The sequence below is a fragment of the Suricata suricatta genome, chromosome 5 (genome assembly GCF_006229205.1).
Source record: "Suricata suricatta isolate VVHF042 chromosome 5, meerkat_22Aug2017_6uvM2_HiC, whole genome shotgun sequence".
In the NCBI taxonomy this organism is placed as follows: domain Eukaryota; kingdom Metazoa; phylum Chordata; class Mammalia; order Carnivora; family Herpestidae; genus Suricata; species Suricata suricatta.
In genome coordinates, this window is record NC_043704.1 from 136,361,071 (window position 1) to 136,370,640 (window position 9,570).

The following is a 9,570-nucleotide window of genomic DNA, read 5'->3' on the forward strand; positions in this document are numbered from 1 at the left end:
GAGAGAGAGATGCAAAACCTGAGGGACTACTGAATACTGAAAACGAACTGAGGGTTGAAGGGGGAGGGGGAGGGGGGGAAAGAGGTGGTAGTGATGGAGGAGGGCACTTGTGGGGAAGAGCACTGGGTGTTGTATGGAAACCAATTTGACAATAAACTATTTTTTTAAAAAAGCAATATCCTCATGCACCATGGGAATTTAAATCTCATTTAAGAGCTCTGAATCAGAGATTCCTGGGATGGAGATAGCAGGTGACAAACAACTTCCTTCTGCTTTCAGCTAAGCTGACTCCTCCTAGAATATTGTGTTCCGTTCCTGGCACTATATTTTAACAGAAACATGGACAAATTCAAGTCCATTTGAATGAGAGTGATTTAAATGGTAAGGGAACAGAAAGCTGTGTCAGATGAGGGACGAATGAAGAAAAAAGGAATGTTTAGGGGAGGAGACAACTCACGGGGCATGGTAGACATTTTTAAATTATGAAAAAACTTTCTTACCGAAGAGCTGTTAGCATTACTATATAGCCCAAAAGTATAATGAGAAAAGGATCAAGAGGCAATGTAGGGGTGAAGAAGGTCAAAACTCCAAAGATGGAGTCATCCATTGTGCGGGGGTGGGAGGGGGAGGTAAGAGGTACAATTACTGGAGATCTTCAAGACCATTATTTTTTGTTTTTAATTTTTTTTAATGTTTTATTTATTTTTGAGAGAGAGAGAGAGAGAGAGAGAGAGCAGGGGAGGCTCAGAGAGAGAGAGAGAGAGAGAGAGAGAGAGAGAGAGAGAGAGACAGAGTCGGAAGACAAGCTCCAGGCTCTGAGCTAGCTGTCAGCACAGAGCTTGACATGGGGCTCGAACCCACAAACTGCAAGATCATGACCTGAGCCAAAACCGGATGCTCAACCAACTGAGCCACCGAGGCATCCCAAGATCATTACTTTGACCGAATTCTAAATCAGATTGTGGTTGGATTAGACATCCTGCAAAATTCTTTCCACAATTGCCAAGAGATTTGAAATGCTTCAGAGACCCCGGTACTGTCTCTTCTGGAAGTCATTGAATGTGCTCCCACATGTGCTTACAACACAGCCCCTTCTTTCCTGCCAATGCCTCCCCTGGCCAGAGTTATGCCTCTGTGCCAAAGCCACTCTACTACTGACTCCCACCCCCTTCCACTGCCACCGTACCGTCAAATCCCTCCACATGGCAATGGCTGCCTTCCTTCCTCCTTTGTGTTACGCTGTACAATTGTTGTCAGTCCAGAACCCCATAATGGCAAACATATTTTATGGCAAATAACTGTTATTTCATAGTCATGGACATATCCCCCCTTGGACTTAACTAGCAGCCTACAGGGGCTTGAGTTGGAATAATCAGAGAGCAACAGATTTTACGTCTTACTTACAATCAATCACCTTTATCCAGAGTGATGTGCTTATAGTCCTTAAGTAAATATCCTTCTATGTCTCCAATCTTCTTTTTTCTTTAAGGTCCATTCTTCACAGAAGACTCCTTGGTCCCTCATTGAAATATCCCGGCTCCTCTCTGAGGGCACACCTAACATTCTGAATCCAAGATTAGACAAAGCTGTGGCCTTGTCTTCTTCCCCTTCCATATCTGCTCTCACCCTACATGATTCCATGACTGAGGAGTGAGAGCAAAAAATGAGGAAAATAAAGGTAACAAATGAAAAACTACTTCAGAGAAGGGAAGGGAAAAGAACAATACGGTGTGGATGTCTTAATTAAAATTTTTAAGTGAATTAAAAAAATTCAAACTGTTGTTTATACTACTAAATGGCATCACTGAAAGAAGTACTCATGTAATTTAGCGGTAACAATGTAATTGGTCATCCTCCACAGGATTTCACTGATGAGAACCTATCCTATATATCAGGAGCAAATATCCAGCAGCTTGCTGGTAGTGTTTGCAAAACAATTTTTATTACTCATTCAATGCTAATTATACATTTCGAGAGTCAAATTAAGAATAAATTATGTATACACTATGTAAAGATATTTACACACACACACACACACACACACACACACACACACACACTGTGTATCTATTGATATTCTCCAACGGATAAGTTAAGAAGCAACTTGTTATGCATGTTCTTGGCAAAGTAAGGCTGAGGGTAAATGGGGGAGACAGGCTATGTTAGCCCCTTACTCTGAACTAGCAGAGAGATAACTCTATTTAGCTCTTCCATCTGAACATTCCTCCGAGGTGCATAAATCCTTAGGGATGCAGTTTTGGAAAAAGTTGGGGGTGGGGGTGGGCAGAGAAAGCCAATTATCTGAATTCTTATGTATTCTTCAGAACATTCTTCAGTGTGGCTCTTTCCCTTACGTTTTTTTCTTAATTTTTTTAACATTTATTTATTATTGAGAAACAGAGACAGAGCATGAACAGGGAAGCGGCAGAGAGAAGGGGAAACACAGAATCTGAAGCAGGGTCCAGGCTCTGAGCTGTCAGCACAGAGCCCAATGCAGGACTCAAACCCACAAACTGTGAGATCATGACCTGAGCTCAAGTCGGACGCTTAACTGACTGAGCCACCCAGGCGCCCCTCTCTTACCTTTAAAAGAGAGAGGAATGATGGGAATCAATAAGAATGCTAAAACTCTATCCATAACCTCCAAAGAACTCAGGCATTTGCCTTGATCCCTGAGGCCAATCTAATGTAAGTTGAGCACAGCATGAGATTGCATAAATCAACTATTAAGCAAATACAAATGGAAGAACCAGGGGCAGTGTATCAGCTGTAATGAAAAGCCCAAAGCTTATAACCTGGGATAAAGTGGAGATGGTGAGCAACAGTGTGAGTAAAGGAAGTCATTCACATTAGCAAGTCCAAGCCTAAGTGGACAAACAGCAGTCTAGTATCAAACTGTGTTCACAAGCGTGGAGTTCGGCTGACGAAGAGGCCAGGCGAGTGTGCAGCTACGGAGATGGATGACTTGGATCACTCTTCAAGAACGAACTTGCCTGTCAGATGCACGGGGTTTAGTTAGCTGACAGTTTCCAGCTATAAGTGCCTTCAGGATCCACCCTACCTTTGGAGCCAAGGACCTGCTCTTCCCAGGCAGTGTTAACAAATGACTAAGCAGGATGGAAGCATTCGGATCTGGCCATTTCTGCCCAGTGTGGAAGTGATTTGCGGGCAGTGTTTGTGCTGGAGCTTTTGTTAGGCTGGCAGGCTTTCCTCAGAGCTGCACTCTGCAGTCTGAGACTCTTGCTGCCCAACCCTTCCACCTTTCTCCCTCCTTTCACACGTGTTGAGCCTGCATGGTAGCCTGCAGCACGTCACTGCCTACTCCTGCTACTTTCCTCTATGTTTTTCATAGATAAATAGCTAAATCTCTTGCACTTCTAACTATATCTTGGTGTCTGCTTTCTGGAAGATTCAGCTGATACAGGAGGGAGGCTAGGGTTCCAAGACTCAGCATGAATGGGGCCACACTCTAAGATAAATCTCTGCCTGGGGGCCCTGACACTTGGCTTCTCTGATGATACTACCTTTTCATTTGACTTTGTTTTGAATGTTAATCCCAGACAGCCCAAGAAAATTGTTTTACCTGTAGGGTACTTGTAGTAAGTGCTGGTCAACAGAAAAGATAGAACAGAATAGACAAGAGAAAGGAGCACAAGAATCTTCTCCATTCACAAAAGTTGTGCCCTCCCATGAATATGTGAATATACACAAAAGCCGTTGTTAGGCATTTTAAGTTGATGAATTGTATGGCCTGTGAATTATATCTTGATAAAAGTGTTATTAAAAAACTGTACATGTCCAAGTAGACGAGGAAATACCAAGATGACTGTAGAGGAAAATAAAGGCAATAATATTGATAAGGAGTAAATCGTATCAGTTTTTCACTTTGACCGTATATAAAGAGATTTCACAGTTTTTCTTCATGTACAGAGGGCCAGAGGGTTCATAAAGCTCTGGGAAATATTCATTAATGTACTTTTGGAATTTAACAGAAACAGTAAAGAGCTTATGCATTCTTTGAAATGGCTGTTTAAAGGAGTGACATGGAACAATTACATCTACTTCCCCAAATTATGGGATTTGGGGAAATGGCAGTTGAAAAAGCAGGTCATTCATTTGACCAACATTTAGGGGATGCCTACTCTTTCTTCTAAGTATAGTCTCTTGAGCCCTTGAATAGCTCACAGCAAACCGGGGGACGTAGGCTTTTAAATAGTATACATGCTGCTATGACCGACGGGGAGACGATTTGCAAGAAAAAGTGGCAAACTCAAGAGAGATAATAGCACCAGACTTGCGGGTGATATGACCTCCGACTTAACAAAGCACTAGGAGGACTAGTCGCTCATACTTGCATGACAGTTGTTTTGTTTCATGCTCTATTTAAGTTGCTTATATGTGTTAACTCATTTAATCTTCTCTCTTACCCTATGTAAGTATCAGCTATTAAAATAAGCCCCATTAGGAGACAAGGAATCTGAGCCAATGAGATGGTAAGTACCTTGTCCAGAATCACGAATCACGGCACGAAGAAGTGGAGCCACAGTCATAAATCCTCACAGCCCACTACCAGAGCTTCTCTGTACTGTGTAAGAGGCAAAATCAGGCCAAGGCTTTCCTTTGTTCTGTCTCTGCTTCAGAGGTTGTGCTAAGTTTGAAATATTTTTTTACTTATTGTCCTACTAATAACAGTATAATAACTTTAACAAAGAAAACCTTATCTATAATCTCATTGCTCAACAAATCTCTGACGCTTACATATCATTATTGTTTCCTTTGTTCTGATGATAGTCTTTTCCATAGCAGATTCTTCCTATCTTATGGGGAGTCTAAAGATGGCCCCTCTGAATGACCTTTCCTTTTTTGCATTCCTGGCCTATGCTCACTACACCCTTTACTCGTATCTCAGCACCTACTCACGCCTCTCTGTATTTCTGGGGAAGTTGGACGCAATAGCCCATTTCAGCAGCGAGTGGGACTCCTTGACCCACAGAAACTACAGCAGCAGCATGTTTGATATGTAGCGGACTTGAGGGAACATCATCATCAGAGAGCAGAGAGCATGTGTAGTAGTTACTGCTTGAGAAATTACCCTCAAAAGTTAGTGGTTGAAAACAACAAACATTATTACCTCAAGATTCAAGAGTGGCTTAGCTGGATGTTTCTGTCTCTTGGTCTTTTATGAGGTTGCTCTGCATATGTTGAGCAAGGTTACAGCATCTGAAGGCTCATCTAAGGTGGATCTCCTTCGGAGTTTGCTCATGTGGGTGTCAGTGGGAAATGTCAGCTTCTAGTCACATGGGCGTCTCCAATATGTCAGCTAGCTTCCCTCAGATTGCATGATGACAGTGAGAGAACCAGCAAGCAACCGACATGCAAGTCCTAATATCTTTTATATACTAATCTTGGAAGTGAGGAAGTATATCACTTCTTATCATTTATTAGCCAGCCCTAACATGATGTGGGAGGGGACTTTACTAGGGTGTGAATGCCTGGGGCAAGGATCATTAGGGCCATCTTCGAGACTGACTACCATACTTAGGCAGGGGCCAGGGGTGGGAGAAGGAGCCAGACTTCTGTGTTTGCATCTTAACTTATGTGAATGGTGTATGCAACATATGTAACCGTACATAGCAGCCCAGGTGGCAGTCCCTCACCAGGTGGGAAAGTCAGAGGCATTTGTCCTCAGCACTCTTCCATTACCTGTTAGGAAATCACTTATTTATTCATTCAACAAATATTTTTTATTGTTTTGTTTTATTATTTTTTAAATAGTTTATTGTCAAACTGGTTTCCATTTTTTAAAAATACTTTTTATTAAGTTTAAAATTTTAATTCCAGTATAGTTAAAACACAATGTTATATTAGTTTCAGGTGTATGATATAGTGATTCAACAATTCTACACATTACTCAGTGCTCATCATGGTAAGTGTGCTCTTAATCCCCATACCTCCCCATACCTACCTCCCCTCTGGTCACCCTCTGGTGCATCAAACATTCTTAAACACCTGTTACATGCATCTATATTGATAATGTACTAAGTAATGGGGTCCTAGGGTCTCAGCCTAACAGAGCTTCAATTTTCCCACATCTGTGTTTTTCTTCTTGATTTCCAAGACCTTCAGAGTGACCACAGAGTGCCCTATAGCCCCTTTCAAGCAAAGGATTATTATCTTTCATCCCATTCTCAAAGGGTCCTAATCTTTGGTAAACTTAAGCTAATAATGATGTTTCCTCCAGGTCTTACAATCCAAATATTTAACAATCCTTGACCATCAGGTGCCAAATAAAAATGAAAGCACCCTAAACAAGAGGTAGCTCTACCAGTCTGATGCATTTTTGCTGGAATCCAGTCCGGTTACCCCCAAAGAGGTCTTTTCCAGCACACTCCAGTCATGCTAGAAAACTAATTGTGACTCTACCTACTCATGAAGTTGACGGTAACAAAAGTTATAAGGGAAAACCTACAAAAAACATTCCTGTTTGCCCATGCCCAGAGGGAAAATGTAGGCTATATATTAAAGCCCAGAAATAAGAAGTGTAGGAAGGGAGTGAGTTCATGATGATGGATTGATGGACCAGAGCAGGAAATACAAGGCAGGTAAGCTACTTGTTTTGGAGATGGAGTTTGAGTCTTAGGGAAGAGGAGAAAAAATTAAGTGAAATCTGTTAGTAACTTTGGAGTCATGGTAATGTGTCCTAAATTCCACTGACTCCAGAGCCAACCTACTGTTTTTAAATCCCTGCTCTGCTACTCACTACCTATGTGAGGTGGGCAATGACTTAATCTTTATGAGCTTCTGTGTTTTCATCTGTACATTGGAGTTGATTGAATGAAACCAACCTTATGGGGTGTTTGTGAGCTAGTCTATATAAAGTGCTTGAACTTTGCCTGGTACAAATTAAGAACACAATAAGTGCTAATTATTATCGTTGGAGAAATTAAAACAATGTCTATTGTGTAATCAACGGATAGAGGTCAATTTCATTCACTGCACCAATATTTATTGAATATATACATAGCAATGACCCTCAGACAAAAAAAATCCTTGTTCCCAAAGTATTTATACATGGAGGAAGGAGGGAGGGACGAGCAGAGGAGAAATAGAAGACTCAAACAAATAAGTAAAAATGTATTGTTTTAGAATTTATTATGAGGATCCTGCAAGAAAAGAAAGTGTAGTAGAAGTTATAGGAAGTGCTGGGGGTGGGGCGAGGTGAAGGGAAGAAGGTTCTAGAGATAGGAAATCGTTAAGTCAGAAGTGTTGAGGCTAAGAAATGTCTGGTGTGTCCCAACGTAGTGAGGAGGCTGTTGTGGCTGGATGGACATGAGGATTGGGTGAAATTGTACACTGTGAGGTCAGAGGGGTCCTGGTTGAGGGTAGTGGGCAGGTTATGTAGGGTCATGCAGCCACTGTAACAAGTTTTTCTTTTGCTCTAGGATGGAAAGCCCCTGGAGGTTTAGAGAAGAGGAGAAACCTATATTTTAAAGGACAATGTACACTGTTGTATGTTAGAGACGATGGTAGCTTAGATTAGGGTATTAGTTGTGGGGAGGGAGGTGCGAAGAAGTGAATACTTTCAGGGTGTTTTCAAACCTTTAAGGCATAGTCAACAGAATATCCAGATGAATTGGAGGTAGCTCGTAAAACAAAAAGAAAAGTCAAAAATAGGGAAGTTCTGTGAGGACAGGGATTTTTCTCTTTTATTCAATGTCACATCCCAACCAACTATACAGTGCCTATTACTCAACACGCATTCCTTGAATTAATGAAAAGGGCAATTCTGATTTGTATTATATCCTTAATTTCCTAAATTCAGTAAATATTATACAGCAGCTAAAACAACTACAGATAAATGAAGTACTGTCACTTTCTGTAACAGAAAAGTACTTTGTTATAGAATATTCATTATAAACCAACAAAACCCAACAGGATATACACCTGAGTGTATGTAAAAGTTCCCTGGCGAAAAGCATAGAGACCTAGAAAAAAGGGATTCTATTATCTATCTTCACCAAACCATTACAAAACGCACTAACACACAGTCAAATGAAAATATTAAAATACAAATATTTAATGATGTAAAATAAGTTTTTCCACACATTTAAGGCAATCTATGAAATGTTCTATTTTGGTCATATTCTAATACTGAAAAGCAAATTCTGTGCGTTATGTCATCTCTGCTGGTATATTGTACCATGTGAGAGTTAAACATGGCTATATAATTGATAATAATCTCAGAACATGTTAATTTGTAGTCTTCCAATACATATTTTAGAGTTTAAGGGTAACAGGGCCTGTTGATATCCTTGAGTGATGCACAGAAGAAATACACAACATACCTGCTTTTTACTCGATAATGATTAATGGAGGCTGGAAGCCAATACCTAGTTTTGCCAGATTTCAGGGATGTGATAAAGTGATAGTTCTTGAAGAAAGCATTTGATAAAAGGATTGTTCAGTTCTAGACATATGTATGGATCCTGACTTGCTCCTGTCCTCGGGGGTCTTACTGCGCTGTTTTCTCTAGGCTGCTTAAGTTGAACTGGTCTCTGTGGGGGCTATCTGCAGCCATTGCTGGACTGGACATTTTCCCCACATACGGTGCCAGCTCGAGTGCATCATATAAATAGTGACAGGTCCTATATAGGAGGGGTCTAGGAGCAGCAATAGCAATCATTTGGCAAGAGGAGCTAGGGGTAGAGGTGGGGGAAATTTTGTGTTAGCTGAGTTTGCATAGCAGAAGTGGTTTTGTTAAACGGTTATTTGGGGTGAAGATTATAGGGGGCCCTGACGTCCCCTCCGGACAACCACAGCACGGCTACTGTTCCCATTGCCTTTAACTGGGCATTAAGGCAGCTCTCCCTCGCTCTTTCACTTCTTGCCGGAATATCCTCCTCCTTTCACCTCTCTCCCGAATATCCCAGGGCTAAATGACATGGAGCTCCTGGCTACCGGTGTACCTTCTAGGCCAGGGCAAACCAAAAAGCAGAAGGATTTGACTGTTGCAGTGTAGGGAGAGTCTGAATTAAGCCTTTGCGAACTTTCCTGGCTAGGGCGAAGTTTTCTCATCTTGGGTGCATGTGGGCACCAAGTGTCCGTGTTTTGGTTAATATGTCAACAGGGCCAGTCCCTGTAGCTACTTTGCGAACTCTCTGAGGCAAGTATGAAGCCCAAGGCTGCAGTGGCTGAGGGTAAAACGCCGCACCCAGCTTAGTCTACGAGCAATTTCCACCCGCCCAGCCAGCATTGCCCTTTAATGCGCGTGCCCGTCAAGGTCCCCGCGTCCCTTCCCCTCAAGTCGCCCCGTTAGCCTCTGTTTCCCTCTCGTCTCAGATCCCTGCCTTTCCTTCTCCGTGGGACAGCCCTCGCCCACTCCCGCCACGACTCACTCACAGAAGTCGGCTGTCACTTTACTTTTCCGTGCCGCCTCCCCACCCCCTCGCCAGGCCGGCCGGGCGGTTAGCCCGTGCGCGCGCCCGCCCCCGCCCCCTCGCGGCCACGCGCCAGGAGGAGGCGGGGCGGAGCGGGCTTGGGGTGCCGGGAGGCGCGCGGCGCGGCACGGCC

At 42.6% G+C, this 9,570-nt stretch overlaps 1 long non-coding RNA gene across 3 annotated transcripts in view; it reads right to left on the reverse strand.

Annotated features, from left to right (window-relative positions):
* Positions 1 to 9,458, reverse strand: part of LOC115292866 — a 56,357-nt gene extending 46,899 nt beyond the window's left edge. For 2 of the 3 annotated variants that reach the window (XR_003909181.1, XR_003909182.1), the window contains exon 1: positions 9,396 to 9,451. This is a non-coding gene — a long non-coding RNA (uncharacterized LOC115292866). Of the gene's footprint in view, positions 1 to 9,395 lie in introns of all 3 variants that reach the window. The other variant, XR_003909183.1, reaches the window with a different exon arrangement.
* Between the last annotated feature and the right edge of the window lie 112 nt (positions 9,459 to 9,570).